Raw genomic sequence first — 23,284 nt, 5'->3', positions numbered from 1 at the left:
CTGGATGATTTTCTTTGAATAGATGCATGTGTTCTTCAACTCAGCCAAATAGGCCAATTTGGAGCAAACAGAGCCCATACACACCTTGAATCACAAAAGTTGCCGGAAGTATTCCTTTGAAAAATGAACTCAGTTCTCACAGGGAAGCAAAGTGCTTGATGCTCCTGCTTCCAACACAGGTGGTTTCCTTTCAAGATATACATGTGTTTCTTCAACTAACCTGAGTTAGGCCCACTTGGAAAAAAATAAACTTTTCTCTACCAGGAAAACTATGTGAAGCAGGAAGAATTCCTTTCAAAAAACTAACTCAATTCTTACAGAGAAACAATGTTTCAGATGCTGCCACTTCTAACATAGATGGTTTTCTTTGGAGAGGTGAACATGCGCTTTAACTCAGAAGAATAGGCGTATTTGGAGATAACACAGCCTATCTCCATCTTTACACACCGAAGTTGGAGGAAGTATTTCTTTGAAAAACTAACTCAATTCTCACAGGGAAACAATGTACTAGACGCTACTGCTTCTAGCACAAATGGATTTCTTTCCAGAGATACATGTGTTTCATCAACTTAGCTGAATACACCTATTTGGAACAAAGAGAGCCTATGTGCACCTTGAAAAACACAAGTGGCCGCAAGAATTCCTTTCAGAAATTAACTGAATTGTCCCAGGGAAATAATGTGCTTCTGCTTCTAACACATATGGTTTTCTTTCAAGAGAGAAAGTGTTTCTTCAACTCAACTTAATAGGCCTATTTGTAGCAAACAGAGCCTCTCATCCACCTTGAAAAACCTAAAGCTTGAAGTATTCGATTCAAAAACTAACTGAGTTCTCACAGGGAAAAAACGTGCTATGTGTTCCTGCTTCTAACACAGATGGTTTTCTTTCAAGTTCTACATGTGTTTCTTCAGCAGAGGTGAATAGGCTTGTTTGGAAAAACATCAGCCTTTCTCCACTTAGAAAATTCTGATTTCCTGAATGTATTCCTTTCAAAAACTAACTCAGTTCTCACAGGGAGACAAGGTGCAAGATGCTGCTAATCTAACACACATGGGTTTCTACCCAGAGATATATGTGTTTCATGAGCTCAGCTGTATATAGCTGGAACAAAGAGAGCCTATCTCCACTTTGGAAAATGCATATAGCAGGAAGTATTCCTTTCAAAAGCTACATCAATTCTCACTGGAAAACAATGTGCTAGATGCTGCAGCTTCTAATATTGATAGATTTCTTTCGAGGCATGCATGGGTTTCTTCAACCTAAATGAATGTACCTATTGGGAGCAAACAGAGCCTAACTCCACCCTGAAAAACCTAAGTTGCAGGACGGATTCCTTTCTAAAACAAGCTCAATTCTCATAAGGAAACAATGTGCTATATGCTACACCTTCTAACATAGATAGTTTTCTTTGGAAAGATACATGTGTTTCTTCAACTCAGCTAAATTGGCCTATTTGGAACAGAGAGAGCTTATCTTCACCTTGAAACATCTAAGTTGCAGGAAGTATTCCTTTTAAAAACTAACTCAATTTTAATAGGAAACAATGTGCAAGAGGCTCCTGCTTCTAACAGATGATTTTCTCTGGTGAGATAAACGTCTTTCTACAACTCAGCTGAATAGGCCTACTTGGAAAAAAGGAGCATTTCTCCATCTTGAAAATGCTTATTGCAAGGATATATTCTCGTCACAAACTAACTCAATAATCAGAAGGAAACAATGTGTTAGATGTTGCAACTATGCGCATAGATGGTTTTCTTTGGAGAGGTACATATGTTTCATCCACTCAACTGAATAGGCCTATTTGGAACAAAATGAGCCTTTCTCCACTGTGAAAATTATGATTAGCTTGGAGTACTAGTTTCAAAAGCTCACTCAATTCTCCAGGGAAACAATATCCTAGATCTTCCTGCTTCTAACACAGATAGATTTCCCTCAAGAGATACATGTGTTTCTTCATCCAATTTGAATACCCTGTTTGCAAGAAAATGACCCTTTCTACATCTTAAAAACTATGATTTGCAGGAAGTATTCATTTCAAAAGTAACTCAATGGTCACGTATAAACCATGTGCTGGATGGTGCAGCTGCTAGCCTGGATAGTTTTCTTTGGATTGGTACATGTGTTTCTTCAACTCAGCTGAATAGGGTTCTTGGAGTAAACAGAGCCTACTCACACCTTGAAACCCTGCTGTTGCAGGATGTATTCCTTCCAAAACTGACACAATCATCGGAGGAAGACAATGTGCTTGGTACTCCTGCTGTTAACATGTGTGGTTTTGTTTGCAAGATACACATGTTCCTTCAGCTTTGATGAAGAGTCCTCTTTGGAACCAAATGAACCTTTCCCCACTCTGAATATTGTGACTTGCAGGAGTTATTCCTTCCAAAAGAGACCCACTGCTCACATGTAAATAATGAGCAAGATGCTTTGCTTCTAGCACAGATGGTGTTCTTTTGACAAATACATAGGTTTCTACAACTTAGCTGAATAGGCCTACTTACAACAAAATGAGCCATTATCTACATTGAAAAGTATGATTAGAAGGAAGGATTTCTGCAAGAACTAAGTCAATTCTCAAAGGGAAACTACGTGCTAGATGCTTCTGCTTCTCACAGGGATTGTGTTCTTTCGAAAAATGCATGTGTTTCTTCTACTTAGATGAATAGACCTATTTGGAACAAAATGAGCCTTTCACCACCTTGAAAAGTGTAATTTACACGAGGTATTCCTACTAAAACATACTCAATTCTCACAGAGAACAAAGTGCCAGATGCTCATACTTCTAAATAGTGGTTTTCATTCGTGATATACATGTGTTTCACCCTAGCTGAATAGGCCAATTTGGCACAAACGAGCCACTCTCCACCTTTAAAACTTTGATTTGCAGAAAGTAATCCTTTGAAAACTAACTTTATTCTCACAGGGAAAGAATGTTCTAGGTGCTCCTGCTTCTAAGACAGTTGGTTTTCTTGTGAGAGATTCCTGTGTTCCTTCAACTTACTGAAATGGCCTATATAGAACAAAATGAACCTTTCTCCACTTTGAAAATTCTGTTTTGCAAGAAGTATTTCTTTCAAAACCTAACTATAGTCACACAGGTAAACAAAGTGGTAGATGCTAGTGCTTCTAACTCAAATGGCTTTCTTTCAAGAGATACATGTGTTTCCTCAACTGAGCTGAATAGGCCTATTTGCAATAAAGTCAGCCTATCTCCACCTTAAAGAACCAAAGGGGCAGAAAGTATTCCTTTCCAAACCTAACTCAGTTTTCCCAGGGAAACAGTGTGCTAGATGCTCCAGCTTCTAACATAGATTTTTTTTGGGGGGGGATATATATGTGTTTCTTCAACTCGGCTGAATAGGTCTATTTGGAAATAAATGAGCCTTTCTCAACCTTGAAAATTCTGATTTGCAGGAAGTATTCCTTTCAAAAATTAACTAAACTCTCAGAGTTAAACAATGAGATAGATTCTGCTGCTTTTTACACCCATGGGTGTCTTTGGAGAGACATGCGTGATTCATCAACTCAGGTGTATAGGCCTACTTGGAAGAAAGAGAGGCTATCTGTACCATGGAAAACCCACCTAGCATGAAGTATTCCTTTCAAAAACTAACTCAATTCTCAAAAGGAAACAATGGGCTTGATGGTGCAGCTTCTAACAAAGATGTTTTTCTTAGAAGAGGTATACTCAGCTGAATATACCTATTTGGAGCAAACAGAGTCTAACTCCACCTTCAAATACCTAAGTTGCAGAAAAGGATTCGATTCAAAAACTAAGTCAATTCTTACATGGAAACAATGTGCTAGAGTGTGCAGCATCTGACATAGATGTTTTTCTAAGGAGAGGTACATGTGTTTCTTCAACTCAGCTGAATTGCCTGTTTGGAACAAAATGAGCCTTTATCCACCTTGAAAATTATGATTGGCAGGAAGCATTCCTTTCAAAAGTAACGCAAATTTACATGGAAGCTATGTGCAAGATGCTTCAGCTCCTAAAACAGATGGCTTACTTTGGATACATACATGTATTTCTTCAACTCAGGTGAAGAAGCCTTTTGGGAGCAAACTGCGCCTATCTCCCCTTGAAACAGCTAAGTTTCCTTTCAAAATCTAACTCAATTCTCACAGGGAAGAAATGTGCTACATGCTGCTGCTTCTAACACAAATGGACTTCTTTTCAAAACTAAATGTGTTTCTTAAACTTAGCTGAATAGGCCAACTTGGAAAATATAAGCCTTTCTGCATGTTCAAAACTGTGATTTGCACTATGTACTGCTTTGGAAACTACCTCAGTTCTCACAGGGTAGTGCTAACACACATGGTTTTCTTTCAAGATATATATGTGTTTCACCAACTCACCTGTACATGCCTATTTCTAACAAAAAGAGCCTGTCAATACCCTTGGATAACCCACATAGCAGGAAGTATTCCTCTCAAATACTAGCTCAAAGCTCACAAGGAAACAATGTGCTTGAACCTGCATCTGCTAACACAGATGGTTTTCTTTGGAGAGATACATGGGTTGCTTGAACTCAGCTGCATATCCCTATTTGGAGCAAAGAGAGCCTATGTCCACCTTGAATCACCTAAGTGGCAGGAAGTCTTCCTTTCAAAAACGAACTCAATTCTCACAGGGAAACAATGTGCTAGATGCTCCTTCTTGTAACACACATGGTTTTCTGTCAAGAGATATATTTGTTTCTTCAACTTAGTTGAACAGGCCTATTTAGAAAAAATGAGCTTTTCTCCACCTTGAAACTTCTGATTTGTAGTGAATATTCATTCAAAAACTAACTCAATATTAACAGGGAAACAATGTGCAGGAGGCTCGAGCTTCTAACAAAGATGATTTTCTTTCGTGAGATACAAGTCTTTCTTCACCTTAGTTGAATTGGTCCATTTGGAACAAAATGAGCCTTTTTCCATCTTGAAAACTGTGATTAGCAGGAATTATTCCTTGCAAAAAAAACTCAATTCTGACAGGGACATAATGTACTAGCTGCTACTGCTCATAACACAGATGGGTTTCTTTCGAGAGGTATACTTGTTTTTTCAACTCTGCTGTATGGGCCTATTTGGAACAAAGAGAGCTTATTATTATCTTGGAAAAGGCTCATAGCAAGCAGTATTCATTTGAAACACGGTATCAATTCTCCCAGTAACCAGTACACTAGATGCTGTAGCTTCCAACATAGATTGTTTTCTTTGGAGAGATGTATGTGTTTCTTCAGCTTAACTGTATTGGCTTACAAAATGAGCCTTTCTCCACCTTGAAATTTCTGACTTGAGGGAAGTATTCGTTCAAAACCTAAATCAATTCTCACAGGAAAACAATGTGTTTGATGCTACTGCTTCTAACAGAGTTGTTCTTTTCAGAGATACATGTGTTTCTTCAAGTTAACTGGATAGTTCAATTTGGAACCAAATGAGACTTTTCCAACTTGAATATTCTGATTTGCAGATAGTAGTCCTTTCAAAAATTAACTCAATTGTCACCGAGAAATAATGTGCTAGATGCTTCAGCTTCTAATACAGATAGTTTCTTTCTGGATATACATGTGTTTTTTCAGCTTAGCCTAATATGCCTGTTTGGAACAAAGTGAGCCTTCTTGACCTTGAAAACGATTTTAAGGAGGAAGTATTCCTTTCAAATAATCACTCAGTTCTTACAGGGAAACAATGTGCTAGATGCTGCAGCTTCTTAACTGGATGATTTTCTTTGAATAGATGCATGTGTTCTTCAACTCAGCCAAATAGGCCAATTTGGAGCAAACAGAGCCCATACACACCTTGAATCACAAAAGTTGCCGGAAGTATTCCTTTGAAAAATGAACTCAGTTCTCACAGGGAAGCAAAGTGCTTGATGCTCCTGCTTCCAACACAGGTGGTTTCCTTTCAAGATATACATGTGTTTCTTCAACTAACCTGAGTTAGGCCCACTTGGAAAAAAATAAACTTTTCTCTACCAGGAAAACTATGTGAAGCAGGAAGAATTCCTTTCAAAAAACTAACTCAATTCTTACAGAGAAACAATGTTTCAGATGCTGCCACTTCTAACATAGATGGTTTTCTTTGGAGAGGTGAACATGCGCTTTAACTCAGAAGAATAGGCGTATTTGGAGATAACACAGCCTATCTCCATCTTTACACACCGAAGTTGGAGGAAGTATTTCTTTGAAAAACTAACTCAATTCTCACAGGGAAACAATGTACTAGACGCTACTGCTTCTAGCACAAATGGATTTCTTTCCAGAGATACATGTGTTTCATCAACTTAGCTGAATACACCTATTTGGAACAAAGAGAGCCTATGTGCACCTTGAAAAACACAAGTGGCCGCAAGAATTCCTTTCAGAAATTAACTGAATTGTCCCAGGGAAATAATGTGCTTCTGCTTCTAACACATATGGTTTTCTTTCAAGAGAGAAAGTGTTTCTTCAACTCAACTTAATAGGCCTATTTGTAGCAAACAGAGCCTCTCATCCACCTTGAAAAACCTAAAGCTTGAAGTATTCGATTCAAAAACTAACTGAGTTCTCACAGGGAAAAAACGTGCTATGTGTTCCTGCTTCTAACACAGATGGTTTTCTTTCAAGTGCTACATGTGTTTCTTCAGCAGAGGTGAATAGGCTTGTTTGGAAAAACATCAGCCTTTCTCCACTTAGAAAATTCTGATTTCCTGAATGTATTCCTTTCAAAAACTAACTCAGTTCTCACAGGGAGACAAGGTGCAAGATGCTGCTAATCTAACACACATGGGTTTCTACCCAGAGATATATGTGTTTCATGAGCTCAGCTGTATATAGCTGGAACAAAGAGAGCCTATCTCCACTTTGGAAAATGCATATAGCAGGAAGTATTCCTTTCAAAAGCTACATCAATTCTCACTGGAAAACAATGTGCTAGATGCTGCAGCTTCTAATATTGATAGATTTCTTTCGAGGCATGCATGGGTTTCTTCAACCTAAATGAATGTACCTATTGGGAGCAAACAGAGCCTAACTCCACCCTGAAAAACCTAAGTTGCAGGACGGATTCCTTTCTAAAACAAGCTCAATTCTCATAAGGAAACAATGTGCTATATGCTACACCTTCTAACATAGATAGTTTTCTTTGGAAAGATACATGTGTTTCTTCAACTCAGCTAAATTGGCCTATTTGGAACAGAGAGAGCTTATCTTCACCTTGAAACATCTAAGTTGCAGGAAGTATTCCTTTTAAAAACTAACTCAATTTTAATAGGAAACAATGTGCAAGAGGCTCCTGCTTCTAACACAGATGATTTTCTCTGGTGAGATAAACGTCTTTCTACAACTCAGCTGAATAGGCCTACTTGGAAAAAAGGAGCATTTCTCCATCTTGAAAATGCTTATTGCAAGGATATATTCTCGTCACAAACTAACTCAATAATCAGAAGGAAACAATGTGTTAGATGTTGCAACTATGCGCATAGATGGTTTTCTTTGGAGAGGTACATATGTTTCATCCACTCAACTGAATAGGCCTATTTGGAACAAAATGAGCCTTTCTCCACTGTGAAAATTATGATTAGCTTGGAGTACTAGTTTCAAAAGCTCACTCAATTCTCCAGGGAAACAATATCCTAGATCTTCCTGCTTCTAACACAGATAGATTTCCCTCAAGAGATACATGTGTTTCTTCATCCAATTTGAATACCCTGTTTGCAAGAAAATGACCCTTTCTACATCTTAAAAACTATGATTTGCAGGAAGTATTCATTTCAAAAGTAACTCAATGGTCACGTATAAACCATGTGCTGGATGGTGCAGCTGCTAGCCTGGATAGTTTTCTTTGGATTGGTACATGTGTTTCTTCAACTCAGCTGAATAGGGTTCTTGGAGTAAACAGAGCCTACTCACACCTTGAAACCCTGCTGTTGCAGGATGTATTCCTTCCAAAACTGACACAATCATCGGAGGAAGACAATGTGCTTGGTACTCCTGCTGTTAACATGTGTGGTTTTGTTTGCAAGATACACATGTTCCTTCAGCTTTGATGAAGAGTCCTCTTTGGAACCAAATGAACCTTTCCCCACTCTGAATATTGTGACTTGCAGGAGTTATTCCTTCCAAAAGAGACCCACTGCTCACATGTAAATAATGAGCTAGATGCTTTGCTTCTAGCACAGATGGTGTTCTTTTGACAAATACATAGGTTTCTACAACTTAGCTGAATAGGCCTACTTACAACAAAATGAGCCATTATCTACATTGAAAAGTATGATTAGAAGGAAGGATTTCTGCAAGAACTAAGTCAATTCTCAAAGGGAAACTACGTGCTAGATGCTTCTGCTTCTCACAGGGATTGTGTTCTTTCGAAAAATGCATGTGTTTCTTCTACTTAGATGAATAGACCTATTTGGAACAAAATGAGCCTTTCACCACCTTGAAAAGTGTAATTTACACGAGGTATTCCTACTAAAACATACTCAATTCTCACAGAGAACAAAGTGCCAGATGCTCATACTTCTAAATAGTGGTTTTCATTCGTGATATACATGTGTTTCACCCTAGCTGAATAGGCCAATTTGGCACAAACGAGCCACTCTCCACCTTTAAAACTTTGATTTGCAGAAAGTACTCCTTTGAAAACTAACTTTATTCTCACAGGGAAAGAATGTTCTAGGTGCTCCTGCTTCTAAGACAGTTGGTTTTCTTGTGAGAGATTCCTGTGTTCCTTCAACTTACTGAAATGGCCTATATAGAACAAAATGAACCTTTCTCCACTTTGAAAATTCTGTTTTGCAAGAAGTATTTCTTTCAAAACCTAACTATAGTCACACAGGTAAACAAAGTGGTAGATGCTAGTGCTTCTAACTCAAATGGCTTTCTTTCAAGAGATACATGTGTTTCCTCAACTGAGCTGAATAGGCCTATTTGCAATAAAGTCAGCCTATCTCCACCTTAAAGAACCAAAGGGGCAGAAAGTATTCCTTTCCAAACCTAACTCAGTTTTCCCAGGGAAACAGTGTGCTAGATGCTCCAGCTTCTAACATAGATTTTTTTTGGGGGGGGATATATATGTGTTTCTTCAACTCGGCTGAATAGGTCTATTTGGAAATAAATGAGCCTTTCTCAACCTTGAAAATTCTGATTTGCAGGAAGTATTCCTTTCAAAAATTAACTAAACTCTCAGAGTTAAACAATGAGATAGATTCTGCTGCTTTTTACACCCATGGGTGTCTTTGGAGAGACATGCGTGATTCATCAACTCAGGTGTATAGGCCTACTTGGAAGAAAGAGAGGCTATCTGTACCATGGAAAACCCACCTAGCATGAAGTATTCCTTTCAAAAACTAACTCAATTCTCAAAAGGAAACAATGGGCTTGATGGTGCAGCTTCTAACAAAGATGTTTTTCTTAGAAGAGGTATACTCAGCTGAATATACCTATTTGGAGCAAACAGAGTCTAACTCCACCTTCAAATACCTAAGTTGCAGAAAAGGATTCGATTCAAAAACTAAGTCAATTCTTACATGGAAACAATGTGCTAGAGTGTGCAGCATCTGACATAGATGTTTTTCTAAGGAGAGGTACATGTGTTTCTTCAACTCAGCTGAATTGCCTGTTTGGAACAAAATGAGCCTTTATCCACCTTGAAAATTATGATTGGCAGGAAGCATTCCTTTCAAAAGTAACGCAAATTTACATGGAAGCTATGTGCAAGATGCTTCAGCTCCTAAAACAGATGGCTTACTTTGGATACATACATGTATTTCTTCAACTCAGGTGAAGAAGCCTTTTGGGAGCAAACTGCGCCTATCTCCCCTTGAAACAGCTAAGTTTCCTTTCAAAATCTAACTCAATTCTCACAGGGAAGAAATGTGCTACATGCTGCTGCTTCTAACACAAATGGACTTCTTTTCAAAACTAAATGTGTTTCTTAAACTTAGCTGAATAGGCCAACTTGGAAAATATAAGCCTTTCTGCATGTTCAAAACTGTGATTTGCACTATGTACTGCTTTGGAAACTACCTCAGTTCTCACAGGGTAGTGCTAACACACATGGTTTTCTTTCAAGATATATATGTGTTTCACCAACTCACCTGTACATGCCTATTTCTAACAAAAAGAGCCTGTCAATACCCTTGGATAACCCACATAGCAGGAAGTATTCCTCTCAAATACTAGCTCAAAGCTCACAAGGAAACAATGTGCTTGAACCTGCATCTGCTAACACAGATGGTTTTCTTTGGAGAGATACATGGGTTGCTTGAACTCAGCTGCATATCCCTATTTGGAGCAAAGAGAGCCTATGTCCACCTTGAATCACCTAAGTGGCAGGAAGTCTTCCTTTCAAAAACGAACTCAATTCTCACAGGGAAACAATGTGCTAGATGCTCCTTCTTGTAACACACATGGTTTTCTGTCAAGAGATATATTTGTTTCTTCAACTTAGTTGAACAGGCCTATTTAGAAAAAATGAGCTTTTCTCCACCTTGAAACTTCTGATTTGTAGTGAATATTCATTCAAAAACTAACTCAATATTAACAGGGAAACAATGTGCAGGAGGCTCGAGCTTCTAACAAAGATGATTTTCTTTCGTGAGATACAAGTCTTTCTTCACCTTAGTTGAATTGGTCCATTTGGAACAAAATGAGCCTTTTTCCATCTTGAAAACTGTGATTAGCAGGAATTATTCCTTGCAAAACAAACTCAATTCTGACAGGGACATAATGTACTAGTTGCTACTGCTCATAACACAGTTGGGTTTCTTTCGAGAGGTATACTTGTTTTTTCAACTCTGCTGTATGGGCCTATTTGGAACAAAGAGAGCTTATTATTATCTTGGAAAAGGCTCATAGCAAGCAGTATTCATTTGAAACACGGTATCAATTCTCCCAGTAACCAGTACACTAGATGCTGTAGCTTCCAACATAGATTGTTTTCTTTGGAGAGATGTATGTGTTTCTTCAGCTTAACTGTATTGGCTTACAAAATGAGCCTTTCTCCACCTTGAAATTTCTGACTTGAGGGAAGTATTCGTTCAAAACCTAAATCAATTCTCACAGGAAAACAATGTGTTTGATGCTACTGCTTCTAACAGAGTTGTTCTTTTCAGAGATACATGTGTTTCTTCAAGTTAACTGGATAGTTCAATTTGGAACCAAATGAGACTTTTCCAACTTGAATATTCTGATTTGCAGATAGTAGTCCTTTCAAAAATTAACTCAATTGTCACCGAGAAATAATGTGCTAGATGCTTCAGCTTCTAATACAGATAGTTTCTTTCTGGATATACATGTGTTTTTTCAGCTTAGCCTAATATGCCTGTTTGGAACAAAGTGAGCCTTCTTGACCTTGAAAACGATTTTAAGGAGGAAGTATTCCTTTCAAATAATCACTCAGTTCTTACAGGGAAACAATGTGCTAGATGCTGCAGCTTCTTAACTGGATGATTTTCTTTGAATAGATGCATGTGTTCTTCAACTCAGCCAAATAGGCCAATTTGGAGCAAACAGAGCCCATACACACCTTGAATCACAAAAGTTGCCGGAAGTATTCCTTTGAAAAATGAACTCAGTTCTCACAGGGAAGCAAAGTGCTTGATGCTCCTGCTTCCAACACAGGTGGTTTCCTTTCAAGATATACATGTGTTTCTTCAACTAACCTGAGTTAGGCCCACTTGGAAAAAAATAAACTTTTCTCTACCAGGAAAACTATGTGAAGCAGGAAGAATTCCTTTCAAAAAACTAACTCAATTCTTACAGAGAAACAATGTTTCAGATGCTGCCACTTCTAACATAGATGGTTTTCTTTGGAGAGGTGAACATGCGCTTTAACTCAGAAGAATAGGCGTATTTGGAGATAACACAGCCTATCTCCATCTTTACACACCGAAGTTGGAGGAAGTATTTCTTTGAAAAACTAACTCAATTCTCACAGGGAAACAATGTACTAGACGCTACTGCTTCTAGCACAAATGGATTTCTTTCCAGAGATACATGTGTTTCATCAACTTAGCTGAATACACCTATTTGGAACAAAGAGAGCCTATGTGCACCTTGAAAAACACAAGTGGCCGCAAGAATTCCTTTCAGAAATTAACTGAATTGTCCCAGGGAAATAATGTGCTTCTGCTTCTAACACATATGGTTTTCTTTCAAGAGAGAAAGTGTTTCTTCAACTCAACTTAATAGGCCTATTTTTAGCAAACAGAGCCTCTCATCCACCTTGAAAAACCTAAAGCTTGAAGTATTCGATTCAAAAACTAACTGAGTTCTCACAGGGAAAAAACGTGCTATGTGTTCCTGCTTCTAACACAGATGGTTTTCTTTCAAGTGCTACATGTGTTTCTTCAGCAGAGGTGAATAGGCTTGTTTGGAAAAACATCAGCCTTTCTCCACTTAGAAAATTCTGATTTCCTGAATGTATTCCTTTCAAAAACTAACTCAGTTCTCACAGGGAGACAAGGTGCAAGATGCTGCTAATCTAACACACATGGGTTTCTACCCAGAGATATATGTGTTTCATGAGCTCAGCTGTATATAGCTGGAACAAAGAGAGCCTATCTCCACTTTGGAAAATGCATATAGCAGGAAGTATTCCTTTCAAAAGCTACATCAATTCTCACTGGAAAACAATGTGCTAGATGCTGCAGCTTCTAATATTGATAGATTTCTTTCGAGGCATGCATGGGTTTCTTCAACCTAAATGAATGTACCTATTGGGAGCAAACAGAGCCTAACTCCACCCTGAAAAACCTAAGTTGCAGGACGGATTCCTTTCTAAAACAAGCTCAATTCTCATAAGGAAACAATGTGCTATATGCTACACCTTCTAACATAGATAGTTTTCTTTGGAAAGATACATGTGTTTCTTCAACTCAGCTAAATTGGCCTATTTGGAACAGAGAGAGCTTATCTTCACCTTGAAACATCTAAGTTGCAGGAAGTATTCCTTTTAAAAACTAACTCAATTTTAATAGGAAACAATGTGCAAGAGGCTCCTGCTTCTAACACAGATGATTTTCTCTGGTGAGATAAACGTCTTTCTACAACTCAGCTGAATAGGCCTACTTGGAAAAAAGGAGCATTTCTCCATCTTGAAAATGCTTATTGCAAGGATATATTCTCGTCACAAACTAACTCAATAATCAGAAGGAAACAATGTGTTAGATGTTGCAACTATGCGCATAGATGGTTTTCTTTGGAGAGGTACATATGTTTCATCCACTCAACTGAATAGGCCTATTTGGAACAAAATGAGCCTTTCTCCACTGTGAAAATTATGATTAGCTTGGAGTACTAGTTTCAAAAGCTCACTCAATTCTCCAGGGAAACAATATCCTAGATCTTCCTGCTTCTAACACAGATAGATTTCCCTCAAGAGATACATGTGTTTCTTCATCCAATTTGAATACCCTGTTTGCAAGAAAATGACCCTTTCTACATCTTAAAAACTATGATTTGCAGGAAGTATTCATTTCAAAAGTAACTCAATGGTCACGTATAAACCATGTGCTGGATGGTGCAGCTGCTAGCCTGGATAGTTTTCTTTGGATTGGTACATGTGTTTCTTCAACTCAGCTGAATAGGGTTCTTGGAGTAAACAGAGCCTACTCACACCTTGAAACCCTGCTGTTGCAGGATGTATTCCTTCCAAAACTGACACAATCATCGGAGGAAGACAATGTGCTTGGTACTCCTGCTGTTAACATGTGTGGTTTTGTTTGCAAGATACACATGTTCCTTCAGCTTTGATGAAGAGTCCTCTTTGGAACCAAATGAACCTTTCCCCACTCTGAATATTGTGACTTGCAGGAATTATTCCTTCCAAAAGAGACCCACTGCTCACATGTAAATAATGAGCTAGATGCTTTGCTTCTAGCACAGATGGTGTTCTTTTGACAAATACATAGGTTTCTACAACTTAGCTGAATAGGCCTACTTACAACAAAATGAGCCATTATCTACATTGAAAAGTATGATTAGAAGGAAGGATTTCTGCAAGAACTAAGTCAATTCTCAAAGGGAAACTACGTGCTAGATGCTTCTGCTTCTCACAGGGATTGTGTTCTTTCGAAAAATGCATGTGTTTCTTCTACTTAGATGAATAGACCTATTTGGAACAAAATGAGCCTTTCACCACCTTGAAAAGTGTAATTTACACGAGGTATTCCTACTAAAACATACTCAATTCTCACAGAGAACAAAGTGCCAGATGCTCCTACTTCTAAATAGTTTTTTTCATTCGTGATATACATGTGTTTCACCCTAGCTGAATAGGCCAATTTGGCACAAACGAGCCACTCTCCACCTTTAAAACTTTGATTTGCAGAAAGTACTCCTTTGAAAACTAACTTTATTCTCACAGGGAAAGAATGTTCTAGGTGCTCCTGCTTCTAAGACAGTTGGTTTTCTTGTGAGAGATTCCTGTGTTCCTTCAACTTACTGAAATGGCCTATATAGAACAAAATGAACCTTTCTCCACTTTGAAAATTCTGCTTTGCAAGAAGTATTTCTTTCAAAACCTAACTATAGTCACACAGGTAAACAAAGTGGTAGATGCTAGTGCTTCTAACTCAAATGGCTTTCTTTCAAGAGATACATGTGTTTCCTCAACTGAGCTGAATAGGCCTATTTGCAATAAAGTCAGCCTATCTCCACCTTAAAGAACCAAAGGGGCAGAAAGTATTCCTTTCCAAACCTAACTCAGTTTTCCCAGGGAAACAGTGTGCTAGATGCTCCAGCTTCTAACATAGATTTTTTTTGGGGGGGGATATATATGTGTTTCTTCAACTCGGCTGAATAGGTCTATTTGGAAATAAATGAGCCTTTCTCAACCTTGAAAATTCTGATTTGCAGGAAGTATTCCTTTCAAAAATTAACTAAACTCTCAGAGTTAAACAATGAGATAGATTCTGCTGCTTTTTACACCCATGGGTTTCTTTGGAGAGACATGCGTGATTCATCAACTCAGGTGTATAGGCCTACTTGGAAGAAAGAGAGGCTATCTGTACCATGGAAAACCCACCTAGCATGAAGTATTCCTTTCAAAAACTAACTCAATTCTCAAAAGGAAACAATGGGCTTGATGGTGCAGCTTCTAACAAAGATGTTTTTCTTAGAAGAGGTATACTCAGCTGAATATACCTATTTGGAGCAAACAGAGTCTAACTCCACCTTCAAATACCTAAGTTGCAGAAAAGGATTCGATTCAAAAACTAAGTCAATTCTTACATGGAAACAATGTGCTAGAGTGTGCAGCATCTGACATAGATGTTTTTCTAAGGAGAGGTACATGTGTTTCTTCAACTCAGCTGAATTGCCTGTTTGGAACAAAATGAGCCTTTATCCACCTTGAAAATTATGATTGGCAGGAAGCATTCCTTTCAAAAGTAACGCAAATTTACATGGAAGCTATGTGCAAGATGCTTCAGCTCCTAAAACAGATGGCTTACTTTGGATACATACATGTATTTCTTCAACTCAGGTGAAGAAGCCTTTTGGGAGCAAACTGCGCCTATCTCCCCTTGAAACAGCTAAGTTTCCTTTCAAAATCTAACTCAATTCTCACAGGGAAGAAATGTGCTACATGCTGCTGCTTCTAACACAAATGGACTTCTTTTCAAAACTAAATGTGTTTCTTAAACTTAGCTGAATAGGCCAACTTGGAAAATATAAGCCTTTCTGCATGTTCAAAACTGTGATTTGCACTATGTACTGCTTTGGAAACTACCTCAGTTCTCACAGGGTAGTGCTAACACACATGGTTTTCTTTCAAGATATATATGTGTTTCACCAACTCACCTGTACATGCCTATTTCTAACAAAAAGAGCCTGTCAATACCCTTGGATAACCCACATAGCAGGAAGTATTCCTCTCAAATACTAGCTCAAAGCTCACAAGGAAACAATGTGCTTGAACCTGCATCTGCTAACACAGATGGTTTTCTTTGGAGAGATACATGGGTTGCTTGAACTCAGCTGCATATCCCTATTTGGAGCAAAGAGAGCCTATGTCCACCTTGAATCACCTAAGTGGCAGGAAGTCTTCCTTTCAAAAACGAACTCAATTCTCACAGGGAAACAATGTGCTAGATGCTCCTTCTTGTAACACACATGGTTTTCTGTCAAGAGATATATTTGTTTCTTCAACTTAGTTGAACAGGCCTATTTAGAAAAAATGAGCTTTTCTCCACCTTGAAACTTCTGATTTGTAGTGAATATTCATTCAAAAACTAACTCAATATTAACAGGGAAACAATGTGCAGGAGGCTCGAGCTTCTAACAAAGATGATTTTCTTTCGTGAGATACAAGTCTTTCTTCACCTTAGTTGAATTGGTCCATTTGGAACAAAATGAGCCTTTTTCCATCTTGAAAACTGTGATTAGCAGGAATTATTCCTTGCAAAACAAACTCAATTCTGACAGGGACATAATGTACTAGTTGCTACTGCTCATAACACAGTTGGGTTTCTTTCGAGAGGTATACTTGTTTTTTCAACTCTGCTGTATGGGCCTATTTGGAACAAAGAGAGCTTATTATTATCTTGGAAAAGGCTCATAGCAAGCAGTATTCATTTGAAACACGGTATCAATTCTCCCAGTAACCAGTACACTAGATGCTGTAGCTTCCAACATAGATTGTTTTCTTTGGAGAGATGTATGTGTTTCTTCAGCTTAACTGTATTGGCTTACAAAATGAGCCTTTCTCCACCTTGAAATTTCTGACTTGAGGGAAGTATTCGTTCAAAACCTAAATCAATTCTCACAGGAAAACAATGTGTTTGATGCTACTGCTTCTAACAGAGTTGTTCTTTTCAGAGATACATGTGTTTCTTCAAGTTAACTGGATAGTTCAATTTGGAACCAAATGAGACTTTTCCAACTTGAATATTCTGATTTGCAGATAGTGGTCCTTTCAAAAATTAACTCAATTGTCACCGAGAAATAATGTGCTAGATGCTTCAGCTTCTAATACAGATAGTTTCTTTCTGGATATACATGTGTTTTTTCAGCTTAGCCTAATATGCCTGTTTGGAACAAAGTGAGCCTTCTTGACCTTGAAAACGATTTTAAGGAGGAAGTATTCCTTTCAAATAATCACTCAGTTCTTACAGGGAAACAATGTGCTAGATGCTGCAGCTTCTTAACTGGATGATTTTCTTTGAATAGATGCATGTGTTCTTCAACTCAGCCAAATAGGCCAATTTGGAGCAAACAGAGCCCATACACACCTTGAATCACAAAAGTTGCCGGAAGTATTCCTTTGAAAAATGAACTCAGTTCTCACAGGGAAGCAAAGTGCTTGATGCTCCTGCTTCCAACACAGGTGGTTTCCTTTCAAGATATACATGTGTTTCTTCAACTAACCTGAGTTAGGCCCACTTGGAAAAAAATAAACTTTTCTCTACCAGGAAAACTATGTGAAGCAGGAAGAATTCCTTTCAAAAAACTAACTCAATTCTTACAGAGAAACAATGTTTCAGATGCTGCCACTTCTAACATAGATGGTTTTCTTTGGAGAGGTGAACATGCGCTTTAACTCAGAAGAATAGGCGTATTTGGAGATAACACAGCCTATCTCCATCTTTACACACCGAAGTTGGAGGAAGTATTTCTTTGAAAAACTAACTCAATTCTCACAGGGAAACAATGTACTAGACGCTACTGCTTCTAGCACAAATGGATTTCTTTCCAGAGATACATGTGTTTCATCAACTTAGCTGAATACACCTATTTGGAACAAAGAGAGCCTATGTGCACCTTGAAAAACACAAGTGGCCGCAAGAATTCCTTTCAGAAATTAACTGAATTGTCCCAGGGAAATAATGTGCTTCTGCTTCTAACACATATGGTTTTCTTTCAAGAGAGAAAGTGTTTCTTCAACTCAACTTAATAGGCCTATTTTTAGCAAACAGAGCCTCTCATCCACCTTGAAAAACCTAAAGCTTGAAGTATTCGATTCAAAAACTAACTGAGTTCTCACAGGGAAAAAACGTGCTATGTGTTCCTGCTTCTAACACAGATGGTTTTCTTTCAAGTGCTACATGTGTTTCTTCAGCAGAGGTGAATAGGCTTGTTTGGAAAAACATCAGCCTTTCTCCACTTAGAAAATTCTGATTTCCTGAATGTATTCCTTTCAAAAACTAACTCAGTTCTCACAGGGAGACAAGGTGCAAGATGCTGCTAATCTAACACACATGGGTTTCTACCCAGAGATATATGTGTTTCATGAGCTCAGCTGTATATAGCTGGAACAAAGAGAGCCTATCTCCACTTTGGAAAATGCATATAGCAGGAAGTATTCCTTTCAAAAGCTACATCAATTCTCACTGGAAAACAATGTGCTAGATGCTGCAGCTTCTAATATTGATAGATTTCTTTCGAGGCATGCATGGGTTTCTTCAACCTAAATGAATGTACCTATTGGGAGCAAACAGAGCCTAACTCCACCCTGAAAAACCTAAGTTGCAGGACGGATTCCTTTCTAAAACAAGCTCAATTCTCATAAGGAAACAATGTGCTATATGCTACACCTTCTAACATAGATAGTTTTCTTTGGAAAGATACATGTGTTTCTTCAACTCAGCTAAATTGGCCTATTTGGAACAGAGAGAGCTTATCTTCACCTTGAAACATCTAAGTTGCAGGAAGTATTCCTTTTAAAAACTAACTCAATTTTAATAGGAAACAATGTGCAAGAGGCTCCTGCTTCTAACACAGATGATTTTCTCTGGTGAGATAAACGTCTTTCTACAACTCAGCTGAATAGGCCTACTTGGAAAAAAGGAGCATTTCTCCATCTTGAAAATGCTTATTGCAAGGATATATTCTCGTCACAAACTAACTCAATAATCAGAAGGAAACAATGTGTTAGATGTTGCAACTATGCGCATAGATGGTTTTCTTTGGAGAGGTACATATGTTTCATCCACTCAACTGAATAGGCCTATTTGGAACAAAATGAGCCTTTCTCCACTGTGAAAATTATGATTAGCTTGGAGTACTAGTTTCAAAAGCTCACTCAATTCTCCAGGGAAACAATATCCTAGATCTTCCTGCTTCTAACACAGATAGATTTCCCTCAAGAGATACATGTGTTTCTTCATCCAATTTGAATACCCTGTTTGCAAGAAAATGACCCTTTCTACATCTTAAAAACTATGATTTGCAGGAAGTATTCATTTCAAAAGTAACTCAATGGTCACGTATAAACCATGTGCTGGATGGTGCAGCTGCTAGCCTGGATAGTTTTCTTTGGATTGGTACATGTGTTTCTTCAACTCAGCTGAATAGGGTTCTTGGAGTAAACAGAGCCTACTCACACCTTGAAACCCTGCTGTTGCAGGATGTATTCCTTCCAAAACTGACACAATCATCGGAGGAAGACAATGTGCTTGGTACTCCTGCTGTTAACATGTGTGGTTTTGTTTGCAAGATACACATGTTCCTTCAGCTTTGATGAAGAGTCCTCTTTGGAACCAAATGAACCTTTCCCCACTCTGAATATTGTGACTTGCAGGAATTATTCCTTCCAAAAGAGACCCACTGCTCACATGTAAATAATGAGCTAGATGCTTTGCTTCTAGCACAGATGGTGTTCTTTTGACAAATACATAGGTTTCTACAACTTAGCTGAATAGGCCTACTTACAACAAAATGAGCCATTATCTACATTGAAAAGTATGATTAGAAGGAAGGATTTCTGCAAGAACTAAGTCAATTCTCAAAGGGAAACTACGTGCTAGATGCTTCTGCTTCTCACAGGGATTGTGTTCTTTCGAAAAATGCATGTGTTTCTTCTACTTAGATGAATAGACCTATTTGGAACAAAATGAGCCTTTCACCACCTTGAAAAGTGTAATTTACACGAGGTATTCCTACTAAAACATACTCAATTCTCACAGAGAACAAAGTGCCAGATGCTCCTACTTCTAAATAGTTTTTTTCATTCGTGATATACATGTGTTTCACCCTAGCTGAATAGGCCAATTTGGCACAAACGAGCCACTCTCCACCTTTAAAACTTTGATTTGCAGAAAGTACTCCTTTGAAAACTAACTTTATTCTCACAGGGAAAGAATGTTCTAGGTGCTCCTGCTTCTAAGACAGTTGGTTTTCTTGTGAGAGATTCCTGTGTTCCTTCAACTTACTGAAATGGCCTATATAGAACAAAATGAACCTTTCTCCACTTTGAAAATTCTGCTTTGCAAGAAGTATTTCTTTCAAAACCTAACTATAGTCACACAGGTAAACAAAGTGGTAGATGCTAGTGCTTCTAACTCAAATGGCTTTCTTTCAAGAGATACATGTGTTTCCTCAACTGAGCTGAATAGGCCTATTTGCAATAAAGTCAGCCTATCTCCACCTTAAAGAACCAAAGGGGCAGAAAGTATTCCTTTCCAAACCTAACTCAGTTTTCCCAGGGAAACAGTGTGCTAGATGCTCCAGCTTCTAACATAGATTTTTTTTTGGGGGGGATATATATGTGTTTCTTCAACTCGGCTGAATAGGTCTATTTGGAAATAAATGAGCCTTTCTCAACCTTGAAAATTCTGATTTGCAGGAAGTATTCCTTTCAAAAATTAACTAAACTCTCAGAGTTAAACAATGAGATAGATTCTGCTGCTTTTTACACCCATGGGTTTCTTTGGAGAGACATGCGTGATTCATCAACTCAGGTGTATAGGCCTACTTGGAAGAAAGAGAGGCTATCTGTACCATGGAAAACCCACCTAGCATGAAGTATTCCTTTCAAAAACTAACTCAATTCTCAAAAGGAAACAATGGGCTTGATGGTGCAGCTTCTAACAAAGATGTTTTTCTTAGAAGAGGTATACTCAGCTGAATATACCTATTTGGAGCAAACAGAGTCTAACTCCACCTTCAAATACCTAAGTTGCAGAAAAGGATTCGATTCAAAAACTAAGTCAATTCTTACATGGAAACAATGTGCTAGAGTGTGCAGCATCTGACATAGATGTTTTTCTAAGGAGAGGTACATGTGTTTCTTCAACTCAGCTGAATTGCCTGTTTGGAACAAAATGAGCCTTTATCCACCTTGAAAATTATGATTGGCAGGAAGCATTCCTTTCAAAAGTAACGCAAATTTACATGGAAGCTATGTGCAAGATGCTTCAGCTCCTAAAACAGATGGCTTACTTTGGATACATACATGTATTTCTTCAACTCAGGTGAAGAAGCCTTTTGGGAGCAAACTGCGCCTATCTCCCCTTGAAACAGCTAAGTTTCCTTTCAAAATCTAACTCAATTCTCACAGGGAAGAAATGTGCTACATGCTGCTGCTTCTAACACAAATGGACTTCTTTTCAAAACTAAATGTGTTTCTTAAACTTAGCTGAATAGGCCAACTTGGAAAATATAAGCCTTTCTGCATGTTCAAAACTGTGATTTGCACTATGTACTGCTTTGGAAACTACCTCAGTTCTCACAGGGTAGTGCTAACACACATGGTTTTCTTTCAAGATATATATGTGTTTCACCAACTCACCTGTACATGCCTATTTCTAACAAAAAGAGCCTGTCAATACCCTTGGATAACCCACATAGCAGGAAGTATTCCTCTCAAATACTAGCTCAAAGCTCACAAGGAAACAATGTGCTTGAACCTGCATCTGCTAACACAGATGGTTTTCTTTGGAGAGATACATGGGTTGCTTGAACTCAGCTGCATATCCCTATTTGGAGCAAAGAGAGCCTATGTCCACCTTGAATCACCTAAGTGGCAGGAAGTCTTCCTTTCAAAAACGAACTCAATTCTCACAGGGAAACAATGTGCTAGATGCTCCTTCTTGTAACACACATGGTTTTCTGTCAAGAGATATATTTGTTTCTTCAACTTAGTTGAACAGGCCTATTTAGAAAAAATGAGCTTTTCTCCACCTTGAAACTTCTGATTTGTAGTGAATATTCATTCAAAAACTAACTCAATATTAACAGGGAAACAATGTGCAGGAGGCTCGAGCTTCTAACAAAGATGATTTTCTTTCGTGAGATACAAGTCTTTCTTCACCTTAGTTGAATTGGTCCATTTGGAACAAAATGAGCCTTTTTCCATCTTGAAAACTGTGATTAGCAGGAATTATTCCTTGCAAAACAAACTCAATTCTGACAGGGACATAATGTACTAGTTGCTACTGCTCATAACACAGTTGGGTTTCTTTCGAGAGGTATACTTGTTTTTTCAACTCTGCTGTATGGGCCTATTTGGAACAAAGAGAGCTTATTATTATCTTGGAAAAGGCTCATAGCAAGCAGTATTCATTTGAAACACGGTATCAATTCTCCCAGTAACCAGTACACTAGATGCTGTAGCTTCCAACATAGATTGTTTTCTTTGGAGAGATGTATGTGTTTCTTCAGCTTAACTGTATTGGCTTACAAAATGAGCCTTTCTCCACCTTGAAATTTCTGACTTGAGGGAAGTATTCGTTCAAAACCTAAATCAATTCTCACAGGAAAACAATGTGTTTGATGCTACTGCTTCTAACAGAGTTGTTCTTTTCAGAGATACATGTGTTTCTTCAAGTTAACTGGATAGTTCAATTTGGAACCAAATGAGACTTTTCCAACTTGAATATTCTGATTTGCAGATAGTAGTCCTTTCAAAAATTAACTCAATTGTCACCGAGAAATAATGTGCTAGATGCTTCAGCTTCTAATACAGATAGTTTCTTTCTGGATATACATGTGTTTTTTCAGCTTAGCCTAATATGCCTGTTTGGAACAAAGTGAGCCTTCTTGACCTTGAAAACGATTTTAAGGAGGAAGTATTCCTTTCAAATAATCACTCAGTTCTTACAGGGAAACAATGTGCTAGATGCTGCAGCTTCTTAAGTGGATGATTTTCTTTGAATAGATGCATGTGTTCTTCAACTCAGCCAAATAGGCCAATTTGGAGCAAACAGAGCCCATACACACCTTGAATCACAAAAGTTGCCGGAAGTATTCCTTTGAAAAATGAACTCAGTTCTCACAGGGAAGCAAAGTGCTTGATGCTCCTGCTTCCAACACAGGTGGTTTCCTTTCAAGATATACATGTGTTTCTTCAACTAACCTGAGTTAGGCCCACTTGGAAAAAAATAAACTTTTCTCTACCAGGAAAACTATGTGAAGCAGGAAGAATTCCTTTCAAAAAACTAACTCAATTCTTACAGAGAAACAATGTTTCAGATGCTGCCACTTCTAACATAGATGGTTTTCTTTGGAGAGGTGAACATGCGCTTTAACTCAGAAGAATAGGCGTATTTGGAGATAACACAGCCTATCTCCATCTTTACGCACCGAAGTTGGAG

The sequence above is a fragment of the Castor canadensis genome, chromosome 6 (assembly GCF_047511655.1).
Source record: "Castor canadensis chromosome 6, mCasCan1.hap1v2, whole genome shotgun sequence".
NCBI lineage: Eukaryota > Metazoa > Chordata > Mammalia > Rodentia > Castoridae > Castor > Castor canadensis.
The sequence above is the reverse complement of the archived record's forward strand: the minus strand, read 5'-3'. Positions refer to the sequence as shown.